The 11,337-nt window shown below is 39.9% G+C and overlaps 1 non-coding gene across 1 annotated transcript; it reads right to left on the bottom strand.

Moving 5' to 3' along the window:
• Positions 1–1,705: 1,705 nt before the first annotated feature.
• Positions 1,706–1,760, bottom strand: LOC116376002 (U7 small nuclear RNA). The gene has a single exon (XR_004211402.1). It is a non-coding gene; the product is annotated as a U7 small nuclear RNA (small nuclear RNA).
• Positions 1,761–11,337: the final 9,577 nt, after the last annotated feature.

Raw genomic sequence — 11,337 nt, 5'->3', positions numbered from 1 at the left:
TTCGTTTCTGGAGACATGTTATTGACACGGCAGCACAACAGTAGCAAGCAAAACAGTAGCAAGCAAAAGAGAGTAGCTAGCTAGCTAGATGCAGTTGTTTGCTAGCTAACTATACACGTTTGGCTGGCTAACTAGGTAGCTAAGCTAAGCATAGCTAACTGTGCAATGGTGTCATGGCATTGGAGAAGATGGCTGACGTTTTACGTGCTCCTAACCGAATATGTTGTTTTGTTCATTTTTTTGCGTTGTATGTAACTTTTAATTAAAAAAAACGTATTCTAAGCATAATGTTGCTGCTACAGTCTCTTATGAGAGGGGTGACAGGTAGCCTAGCGGTTAGAGTGTTGGACTAGTAACTGAAAGGTTGCAAGATCGAATCCCTGAACTGACAAGGTAAAAATCTGCCGTTCTGCCCCTGAACAAGGCCCACTGTTCCTAAGCGTCATAGTTAAATAAAGGTAAAATAAAAAAGCTATACAAATTACTGAAAATAACTTCTGGACATCAGAACAGTGATTACTCACCACGAACTGGCAGAAGCTTTTTTTCCATTAACGAGTAGAACAAGCCCGATGTGAAGGACATACTACGTGAAGAGAAGACGGAGGTCGGGCTGCCTTCTGAGAATTTGTAGGCAATCTAATAAACCCCCACTGCCTTCCGTTCTACTAGCTAACATGCAATCATTGGAAAATAAAATTGACGACCTACGAGGAAGATTAAACTACCAACGGGACATTAAAAACTGTAATATCTTATGCTGCACGGAGTCGTGGCTGAACCATGGATTACAGGCAACATCCGCACTGAGCTAAAATCTAGAGCTGACACGTTCAAGGAACGGGACTCTAACCCAGAAGCTTATAAGAAATCCCACTATGCCTTCTGACGAACCATCAAACAGGCAAAGCATCAATACAGGACTAAGATCGATTCGTACTACACTGGCTCCGACGCTTGTCGGATGTGTCAGAGATTGCAAACTATTACAGACTACAAAGGGAAGCACAGCCGAGAGCAGCCCAGTGGCACGAGCCTACCAGACGAGCTAAACTACTTCTATCCTTACTTCGAAGTAAATAACACTGAAACATGCATGAGAGCACCAGCTGTTCCGACTAGTCTCTGAATGTCCTCGAGAGGCCCAGCCAGAGCCCAGACTTGAACCCGATCGAACATCTCTGGAAAGACCTGAAAATAGTTGTGCAGTGACGCTCCCCATCCAACCTGACAGAACTTGAGAGGATCTACAGAGAATAATGGGAGAAACTCCCCAAATACAGGTGTTCCAAGGTTACCATGAAGACGTTATAGCCTCACCATGAAGAAGTGAGGCTGTAATTTCTAAAACCTGTTTTTGCTTTGTCATTATGGGTTATTGTGTGTAGATTGCTGAGGGATTTTTTTGTTGTTGAAAAAGTCAAGGGGTCTGAATACTTTCTGGATAATACCGGTAATACTATACTATTCAATGTAGATATTTTGAGGACTTTACTGTGGTACTAACTGTAGTATGCTGTAGTATTTACAGTTAACTTTAGTATAAAACTGTAGTAAAAGAAAACTGTAGTATTTTCTATAGTAATTAATGTCGTGTTTTTACTGTAGTATTTACTATAGTGTTATTGTGGACTGTAGTATTTTCATGGCCATTACAGAAGTGTTTAGTATAGTGTTTTTCTTTTATTGTGTTTGACATAGAAGTGCAGGCTTTCTCCTTGAGGAAGCCTACTAGAGAAATACTAAAAGAGCAAATTGTCGATAAACTGTAGGTAGGTAGGACTGGGGTCTGAACAGATAGTTCAGAGCTTCTTCTCTTTTCTTTTCTATAATCTGTCATGAAGTCATTATATGGTCTATAATCGTGAACCATGCAGGTTTCTTACTTACAGGTGGCACAAATTGAGATATGGGGGAGGTAGTATTTACTATAGTTAGTGTTTTGAGGACATTACTGTAGTTTTTAATGCAGTGTTTTTAAAATGCAGTATACACATTCATTTGAGTAAGTTATTGTGAAGGTATACCTACGTATGTTACTGTAAATACCATAATAACTCATACAAGCCCAGAAAACTGAGAAAGAGAGGATTCTCTCTCTCCCACAAAAAATGCAAATTAGGTCACCGATCATTATTGTCCAACCCTGCTAAAAGTAGAGTAGATTAGTATCAGGACTACAAGAAGGCGGGACAATCATGGGTGGCTTGACCTGTGTGTTGATGTACTATACACAGTGGGTAGGATCCTGACAGCCTAAAGGGAGCAGGCCAGTGACAAGGCAGTCTGGTGGGGACAACAACGTCAACATCAGCAAGACAAAGGAGCTGGTTGTGGACTACAGGAAACGGGGCTGAGCATTACCCTATCCACATCGACAGGGTTGTAGTGGAGCGGGTCGAGAGCTTCAAGTTCCTCAGTGTCCACATCACAAAGGAATTAACATGGTCCACACATACCAACACAGTCGTGAAGACGGCACGACAATGCCTCTTCCCTCTCAGGAGGCTGAAAAGCTTAGGCAAGGACCCTCAGATCCTCAAAAAGTTAAACATCTGCACCATTGAGAGCATCATGACTGGCTGCATTACTGCTTAATATGGCAACTGCTTGGCATCTGACCGTACTTCTTAATTGTTTGTATTTGTATATGTAATTCCTTTCTTTCTTTTCTTTGGAGTGTGTAAATTGACGTGAATGTTGTTGACAACATTTACAAAACAAATAAAAACAACAAACAAAGGCTTTCTGCAAGGCAATAAAGGCAGATTGAAGCTCCGAACTAGCCTGCTCAGCCATGGGGGCAATAGCATACACAACAATGTCATCTGCATACAGGTGAAAGTATTATAATACTTATTTTTTTTTATTTTTTTTTACAGATAAACCAATATTGTTAATGTAAATTGTAAAAAGAACCGGACCAAGAATTGATCCCTGTGGGACACCCTTTGTTATGTCCAGAAAACCTGATTGAACACAGGTTGGTTCAGGCCTATTGTAGAAAATCTCAGAAAATGTCATGAGTGATCCAAGGTGTCAAAAGCCTTAGACAGGTCAATAAAAAGGTCTGCACAGTGTTTGTTCCTTTCCATAACATAATTTAAAACCATAGAAGCACAGAGATGGTGCTATGACCAGGTCTGAAATCCATCAGATGATAATTTAGAATACATTTCATAGATAAAAAGTATCTAAGATGAGTACTTACCAAGGATTCTAAGATTTTAGCAAGGCAAGAGCGTTTGAAATTTATTTATTTTTATTTATTATTTATTTAAGTCACACGGGTCAACACCTTAATGAAGGGGGAGTACATGGGCTGCTTTCCATAATAATAATATTAATTATTATAATATCAATAATAATGTATTAATGCATAAAAAGTAATGATACATTAATGCGTTATGAATAATCAATATTAGTTCATAAAACATGTATTTTTGTGTACAGTTGCATTATAGATTGCAGTTCTGTTAAGTGAAAACAAAAACTGTAGTTAACTGGATCGAGTCCTAAGGAAACCCTAATTTGGTCTGTAAAGACGTGCCAGTGTAAGCTAGCCTCCGATGGGAAGTCAAATCAATGAGATGGTCTAGGCTCATAATTACTGCTCCTAAGGCAAGAGTAAGGAGAAATCAATAAAGTTAAGTATACAAAGCAAGAGGAGATGCCGTAGCGTTCGACACAAAGCAGACACACTTCATAAACCACATTCACTCACTCAGCAGTCACATCACCCTCCTCCCACTTTACACACACACACACACACACACACACACACACACACACACACACACACACACACACACACACACACACACACACACACACACACACACACACACACACACACACACACACACACACACACATTAATTCACAACAAGGTATTGTTATAATTAACTCTAATAATGTGATTGAAAGGGACAACAAAATAAAAAATGATAAATTCAGTAATGATAATAAAGAAAAAAAAGATAGGTTTGGAAATCGCCACGTTTCTCATTCATGAGTTATTGATTTAGCAATGAATCTATAAAAGAGCTGGGTTCTTTCCTTCTCATTGTGCTTCTCTTTGCATTTTTTCATTCACTCCAGTGCAGAAATGTAAATGCTCTTCACGCTAATCCTACTACATCCCATTCTAAAGCTGTTTTAAAGCCACTTTAAAGTTATTCTAATAGTATTTCCATCCTTCCCAAGTAAAAAAGCCAAATTACACTTTAATGACAAACGCCCAACTTTCCTCTTCTCTCTTCTCTTCCTCTCCTATATTAAAAGTGACTTTCTCATAGCTACTTTGCACGATGGCCGAGGCTGATCCCTGGCAGATCTGGTTCTGAAATAATCATGACCAGCTTTGTGCACTGTTGGGGGCTCTGATTAAAAGTAGTGCGCTATGTAAGGAATAGGGTGCCCTTTGGGATGCAGATGAATCTTCCATCATCAGAACCTCACTAAGCAGAAGCTAGAAGCTGATACTGCTGCATATCTTCCATCCACTCTCATGAATGAATGCATATGTCAATCTTATCCGCACAAGTAGAGTGCTCTTTCAAACTAAAACACAACTCCACCTAAAATTGTTTTTATTGTAATGCAATCCCACTCTCCTCATCCTTCTCTCCTCTTCTCTTTTCTTCCATGTGCACAGATAGAGGATAGAGCCTCTGTGTGGCTAAAAGCAAGTTGCCCAAAAACTCTATTTCGCCATCAGTTGGTGGTGGCACTCAATCCATAGCTCGTTAAAATTCAGTGGTGCTGGTACTAGAACACATCCTTGTGGACAGCTTTTTCATTTGTCATACCCTGTGCACAGACAGTGTATCACTGATAGAAGTGTATTCCCATCTCCACAATGTGTTCAATCTGCTGTTTCAGAACCAGGGTTCAGGATGGACACGAATTTACCTTGACATATGCACATTGTTAATTGATACTTAAGCAATAAGGCCAGAGGGAGTGTGGTATATGGCCAATGTACTTGTGTATATGGCCAACATACTACGGCTAAGGGCTGTTCTTATGCACAATGCAACACTGGGTGCGTGGATACAGCCCTTAGCCGTGGTATATTCGCCACATACCACAAACCCCTGAGGTGTCTTATTGCGATTATAATCTGGTTACCAACGTAATTAGAGCAGTACAAATCCATGTTTTGTCATACCCATGGTATGTGGTCTGATATACCACGGCTACCAGCCAATCAGCATTCAGGGATCAAACCACCCAATGTATAGTACATAATATAAACTGGGAAACAATTTAAGTTGATTTCCAAAATACTATATCCAACAACTTTTTACATTTGTTATGTAAAAAGTTTGTTATGTACATTTGCTATGTAACTAGCACAGTTACAACTGTGTTAACAACATAGTAGTTGCATAAGTTTTACCATGTAATTACATGATAATATGGCTGTAGAGGAATCAGTTATTGCACAATTGGAACAAGGAATGTGTAATTACACATTCACTTGCTGCAGGTTATTCCACATGTGTAACTACTTATTACACTGTTTCTTGTTCCACTATATAACTCATGTTTTGTGATTACATGTTTGAAAGTCACCTGTGAATTACCATGTTAATGACAGGGTGTGACTGGTATTACATGTGTATTCATGGTCTGATTTTGGTTTGAGTTATTAACACAGTTAGTGGTAGTTACATAGTAATAGGAGCAACTTAATGTAACGTGTTACTGTGTTTTTAATCAGACATAATTGCTTATGGGTAACTTCATGAGTGTGTAAAATACTACTGTTCTCAGATTTTTGTATTAATAGATTTTAGATGTATGAAAATGTTGTTGCCAAACGCTATACATCCATTGCTTAGCTGGAATGGAGTGTTCGTATCCTATATATTTGACTGTGATATTTGGTTGTCTCACCTAGCTATCTTAACAAGATGAGTGCACTTACTGTAAATCACTCTGGATAAGAGCATATGCTAAATGACTAAATGTAAAATGTAAATGTTTTACAAACAGATCTCATATTATAGTATTGCATTTTCTTAAACATTGATGTCACAAATGTATCATTTATACATTTCAATATCAAACATTTTGTTATGTTACTTGACTGTGTAAAACCTAGCAGTACTACTTAGTTCCCTGAAAGTGGGGCAGATATGTAGCATAAAAAATATTATTTTGGAATGAAAAGTCCAACATAAATGTTTTGCCTTTCAGTGTCGACAATGTGCCTTTTACAGACAATTTCCTTTGCATTCGTGGAGATTGAATCCCCAGCAAATGCTACGGATGTCGACTCAAGCGTAAATTGCCTTTCAAAAGTCATGTGGAGTGTGCTTGTCAACAATAAGCCTTGTAATGATGACTAAACCTACAGTAAAGGGAAAGGGGGACACCTAGTCAGTTGTACAACTGAATGCATTCAACTGAAATGTGTCTTCCTCATTTAACCCTCTGAATGAGAGATGTTTGAGGGCTGCCATAATCGTATGGTAGCATAAACAGGCACATCCGAGTTCTTGACAACTTGAGCATTAACGCTAATGACAGTTCTTCTGTAGGTGTACATAGTTAATATTTAAAATAATAATTAGCAATGCAAATGTATCATTATCACATTAGAAATAACTGTGTGATGAGGGAAACTGGCCTGTCTCGTTACACTAATGGAATTAGCAGAATTTTTGTAATCATGAATAACTAGTGACAATACTCTCAGTATATAAGGCGAGGCGAGACGAGACAAGGCGAGACCCAGATGCAGACATGGGAGGCAGACTGTTCGAGTCTTGATATTTATTAAACATTCCTTAAGGGGTAGGCAAGAGAATGGTCTTGGACAGGCAAAAGGTCAACACCAGTTCAGAGTCCAGGAGGTACAGAGTGGCAGGCAGGCTTGAGGTTAGGGCAGGCAGAATGGTCAGGCAGGCGGGTGCGGAGTCCAGAAAAAGGGCGAGGGTCAAAAACCGGGAGGACTAGCAAAAGAGAATACAAGCAGGAGTACGGGAAAAACACTGGTTGACTTGAAAGGCATACAAGACGAACTGGCACAGAGAGACAGGAAACACGGGGATATATACACCAGGGAAAAAGCAACACCTGGAGGGGATGGAGACAATCACAAGACAGGTGTAACCGATCAGGGTGTGGAACAGAATAACAATTAGTACCAAGGTAAGGGTTCTGCTGTCACTGTCTTATAGTACTGTGCTGTGCTGTGCTTAATCAATATGGGTCAGCTTAATAATACCTACAGTAGTCTACACACCCATGCTGGAGTTTTGAGCCAAAATAAAAGTTTTAGCTTCACTGTCCAAATAAATATATAGGAGAGTGTATATGTCGTTTTGGCTAGTAGGGTAACACTAAGCCAACAGGTATAATGCTTTATCATTTATTATAAGCATGTATGAACTTTCATAATGTCTCATTATAATTAAGCAATAAGGCCTGAGGTGTGGTATATGGCCAATATACTGTACCACGCCTAAGGACTGTTCATAAGCACGACACGACGCGGCGTGCCTGGACACAGTCCTTAGCCGTGGTATATTGGCAATATGCCACAAATCCCGAGGTGCCTTATTTCTATTATAAACTGGTTTCCAATGTAATTAGAACAGGAAAAATACATACTTTGTCATACCTTATTCCATGGTCTCATATACCACGGCTGTCAGCCAATCAGCATTTAGGGCTCGAACCACTCAGTTTATAATGGCATTGATAAACTGGGTGGTTCGAGCCCTGAATGCTGATTGGCTGACAGCCATGGTATTTTCATTTTTACTGCTCTAAATATGTTGGTAACCAGTTTATAATAGCAATAAGGCACCTCGGGGGGTTGTGATACATGGAAATATACCGCGGCTCTGCGTTGCGTCGTGCCAAAGAACAGCTCTTAGCCGTGGTATACTGGCCATATACCACACATCCTCGGGCCTTATTGCTTAAATAGCTATTTTTAATGGGTTGAATATAGCTGTCATTTAGTCAGGGTTATTAAGAGATGATAATAAGACATTAAATGGGGCATCCAATGCAATATATGTGTTTGCGTTAAGTGGGCTAAGGGGTATTGAAAAATAAACAGCAGAGCTCTCTCAAACCAAAAGTGTTAGATTTTTTACTACATATAGGGTAGTATAAACAGGTTCACCAAGAGCAACTTAAATAAGTCTAATGCTTTTAAATAAGTGTAAGGCTTTTAAATAAATCTAATGCATTTTAAAAGCTTTGAGTGCCTGAGTCTTCTCCTCCTTACTCTCTTATAGAGGGTATCTCCATTACTCAATGCCTGCATCCCAAACGACACCCTATTCCTTATAAGTGCACAACTTTTGACCAGAGTCCTATGGGCCCTGGTCAAAAGTAATGCACTATATAGAGAATAGGGTGCCATTTGGGACATACCCAGCGAGAGTAAATTAGAACCACAAATTATTAATCTACTAACACTAGTCAGTCTGTCAGTCAGTCAGCCATCAGCGGAAATAGTGCTTACTGGTGGTTAATGTACTACGGAGAGCTTAAAGTGCATTTATCTATTTGAAAGAAAATATTCTCCATGACTGATAACTGACCATATACAGTGCCTTGCGAAAGTATTCGGCCCCCTTCAACTTTACAACCTTTTGCCACATTTCAGGCTTCAAACAAAAAGATATAAAACTCTATTTTTTTGTGAAGAATCAACAACAAGTGGGACACAATCATGAAGTGGAATGACATTTATTGGATATTTCAAACTTTTTTAACAAATCAAAAACTGAAAAATTGGGCGTGCAAAATTATTCAGCCCCTTTACTTTCAGTGCAGCTACCTCTCTCCAGAAGTTCAGTGAGGATCTCTGAATGATCCAATGTTGACCTAAATGACTAATGATGATAAATACAATCCACCTGTGTGTAATCAAGTCTCCGTATAAATGCACCTGCACTGTGATAGTCTCAGAGGTCCGTTAAAAGCGCAGAGAGCATCATGAAGAACAAGGAACACACCAGGCAGGTCCGAGATACTGTTGTGAAGAAGTTTAAAGCCGGATTTGGATACAAAAAGATTTCCCAAGCTTTAAACATCCCAAGGAGCACTGTGCAAGCGATAATATTGAAAATGGAAGGAGTATCAGACCACTGCAAATCTACCAAGACCTGGCCGTCCCTCTAAACTTTCAGCTCATACAAGGAGAAGACTGATCAGAGATGCAGCCAAGAGGCCCATGATCACTCTGGATGAACTGCAGAGATCTACAGCTGAGGTGGGAGACTCTGTCCATAGGACAACAATCAGTCGTATATTGCACAAATCTGGCCTTTATGGAAGAGTGGCAAGAAGAAAGCCATTTCTTAAAGATATCCATAAAACGTGTCGTTTAAAGTTTGCCACAAGCCACCTGGGAGACACACCAAACATGTGGAAGAAGGTGCTCTGGTCAGATGAAACCAAAATTGAACTTTTTGGCAACAATGCAAAACGTTATGTTTGGCGTAAAAGCAACACAGCTCATCACCCTGAACACACCATCCCCACTGTCAAACATGGTGGTGGCAGCATCATGGTTTGGGCCTGCTTTTCTTCAGCAGGGACAGGGAAGATGGTTCAAATTGATGGGAAGATGGATGGAGCCAAATACAGGACCATTCTGGAAGAAAACCTGATGGAGTCTGCAAAAGACCTGAGACTGGGACGGAGATTTGTCTTCCAACAAGACAATGATCCAAAACAAAATCTACAATGGAATGGTTCAAAAATAAACATATCCAGGTGTTAGAATGGCCAAGTCAAAGTCCAGACCTGAATCCAATCGAGAATCTGTGGAAAGAACTGAAAACTGCTGTTCACAAATGCTCTCCATCCAACCTCACAGAGCTCGAGCTGTTTTGCAAGGAGGAATGTGAACAAATTTCAGTCTCTCGATGTGCAAAACTGATAGAGACATACCCCAAGCGACTTACAGCTGTAATCGCAGCAAAAGGTGGCGCTACAAAGTATTAACTTTTTTTCCAACTGTATTGAAGGAGTTCCCACATATGCTGAGCACTTGTTGGCTGAGTGAAGGAAAGCAGCCAACAAGTGCTCAGAATATGTGGGAACTCCTTTAAATAGTAAAATAGTAGTAAAGTAGTAAAGAAAACCCCTGAAATGAGTAGGTGTGTCCAAACTTTTGACTTTCGACATCCACCCACAGTCTCTTGGCCATCCCCATTGGACAGTAAACTTTATGCCAACCTTGTCTCAGAGCATTTCAGATTATTATGTAAGGAAAATCTGATACACTCCGTTCTGTATGATATGTTATGTTTGGTATGGTATGTATTAATTTGTGGATGTCCATTACTCATTTCGTATGATATGTTATGAATTACATTTTGTATTATATGTTACGAATTTGTAAAACATTCAATATGTTATGAACTTGCAAAATGTAGTATATGCTATGAATTTTAGTTAGGTGGCTAACGTTAGCTAGGCTAGGGGTTAGGAGTTAGGGTTAAGGTTAGGGTCAAGTTTAAGAGTTAGGTTACAGGCTTAATGCTTGGGTTAGGGGGAAGAGTTAGCTAAAAGGGTTAAGGTTAGGGTTAGGGTTAGTTTGTCACGCCTTGGTCTTAGTGTTTTGTGTTTTCGTTATATATTTGGTCAGGCCAGGGTGTGACAGGGGTTTATGTTGTTGTAATTCGTATTGGGGTTTGTAGTATTTGGGATCGCGGCTGATTAGGGGTGTTGTATAGGCTTGGCTGCCTGAGGCGGTTCTCAATCAGCAGTCAGGTGATTCTCGTTGCCTCTGATTGGGAACCGTATTTAGGTAGCCTGAGTTTCACTTTGTATTTCGTGGGTGATTGTTCCTGTCTCTGTGTAGTTTCACCAGATAGGCTGTAATTAGGTTTCACGTTCCGTTTGTTGTTTTCTGTATTTATTAGTTATTTCATGCATCAACACTTTTTTTCTTCATTAAAGACATGAGTAACCACCACGCTGCATTTCGGTCCGACTCTCTTTCGAAAAACGAAGAACGCCGTTACATAGTTAGCATACTAAGCAGTTGCAAAGTAGCAAAAAATTAGTAAGTAGTTGAAAAGTTACTAATTAGCTAAAAGTGTCTTTGATGGGATTCAAACTTGCAACCTTTGGGAAAGGGAAAGAGGAATACTAAGACAGTTGTACAACTGAATGCCCTCAACTGAAATGTGTCTTCCTCATTTAACCCAACCCCTCTGAATCAGAGAGGTGCGGGGGTCGACATCCACATCTTCGGTGCCCGGGGAACAGTGGGTTATCTGCCTTGCTCAGCGGCAGAATGACAGACTTTTACCTTGTCATCTCGGGGATTCGATCCATCAACCTTTTGGT

This window comes from Oncorhynchus kisutch, linkage group LG10, assembly GCF_002021735.2.
Source record: "Oncorhynchus kisutch isolate 150728-3 linkage group LG10, Okis_V2, whole genome shotgun sequence".
Classification (NCBI taxonomy): Eukaryota; Metazoa; Chordata; class Actinopteri; order Salmoniformes; family Salmonidae; genus Oncorhynchus; species Oncorhynchus kisutch.
The sequence above is the reverse complement of the archived record's forward strand: the minus strand, read 5'-3'. Positions and strand labels throughout refer to the sequence as shown.